Below are 1,628 nucleotides of genomic sequence, written 5' to 3'. Positions count from 1 at the left end.
ATTTCAAACTCATAAATGACGAGTTCCAAATCCTATTTTACGTTCTCAATCCCGTGATTTACGTCAAGGCTCCTAATTCGCGAGTTTAAACCGCATAATTTAGGCAATTGAAATAGTCAATGAATTGAAATTTTTTTTTATGAAACAAAAAAAAATTGGAGAACAAAACAATTTTATTTTTGGGAAAGGTTTTGAAAAATTTTTTTAACTGTTGAGGCCATTTTCTCCTCCATTTTTTTGCTAATTGTCACAATTTTTTTCGCTTACAAAATCAATTTCTGAATTTACGAATGAATGGCACCTGCCTATCAAAACAATTATGGAAAACTACTCCACTATATTCGATATAAAGCAATAAAACTCGTAATTGTCCGGTATCAAATCGAAATCTATTTACGAAAAATAGTTTAAAAAATTCAATTATTGCTCTTGCAATAATTTACGACAGGAGATTTACGACAGCTTATTCGAGTATAACTGTATTATCAAATAAAATGGGGTAGCGTAGGTCATAAATAATGCAATTCCTAAACGAAAAATCACCGACAAAAGAGTGAAACGAGAGAAAAAGAAAAAAATTGTCGGACTAATGAAACGTCGGTCTCAAAACGAAAGTTGATAAGCGAGTGGTAAATTCCTATTCCCACTTTTATGTCTCATTTTGATTTTTTTTCTGAAGGCGTAATCTCTTTCGGAGTTATAACAGCTCCCAACTGGCCAACTCATTTTCTTCGATATCAATGAGATTTTTTTCTTCTTTCGTATAACGATAAAACTTGAGGATTTAGCGATCCCAAGAGTTAATGATTTATTCCATCCGGTCATAGAATTATCGTCTCCATCTCTTAAAATTTTGGCGACCTTGCGATCAAGAAATTTATAACATTACAGGAAAGGTTTATTGGAGTTATGATTAACGTCAGGTTCTTCATTATTTTAAAAAATCTTCAGTACTTTAGTAGATAGATTAAATGAAACTATTTTAGTTAGGCCCTAAGGCTTAGGGAATGATTGAAAATTGATCCATTCTTAATTTTTAATATTTTCCTATGGCTTAAAAAGACTCTCGGTGAATTTTTCAAATTTTTTTTGCAAACTTTGATTTTTTTGATTCAATATTACTTGAAAAACCACATATCTGATCATAATCTAATAGTAATAAATAATTAACAATTAAAGTTGATATCGAATCTGGTCATAATTAAATGATGTCCTATGAGGCGCTTGTCACTTTAGATAAAAATTCTGAGATACGAGAAAGGTATTCGACAGTCGTAATTGTGCCTAAACAGAAGATAAAAATTTAGTTTATAGTTTTAATTCATAAATGTATTTGTTTGCAACCAAAACTGGTTGTTTTTATTAAATCAGATTTGAAGCAATCAAAAGTATTTTTGAAGTAACTATTTTATTAATTTAATCTCTGAAAAAAAGATGAATGATTTAATGTTATTTTAATGATAATCTTTTGTGTGATTATTGATAAGTTGACCAATATGTTCCTAATTTTTATTAAAAAAATAATAATTAGTTGAGAAATAATTATCTAATTCTTTTTCTTTTTTTTTAATTTTAATGAACACTCACTCTGAATTTGAATTCTAGCAAGCAAGTAAAAATTCAACTTC

The sequence above is a fragment of the Fopius arisanus genome, unplaced genomic scaffold (assembly GCF_000806365.1).
Source record: "Fopius arisanus strain USDA-PBARC FA_bdor unplaced genomic scaffold, ASM80636v1 scaffold00012, whole genome shotgun sequence".
Taxonomy (NCBI): domain Eukaryota; kingdom Metazoa; phylum Arthropoda; class Insecta; order Hymenoptera; family Braconidae; genus Fopius; species Fopius arisanus.
Note: the sequence above shows the minus strand (reverse complement) of the source record.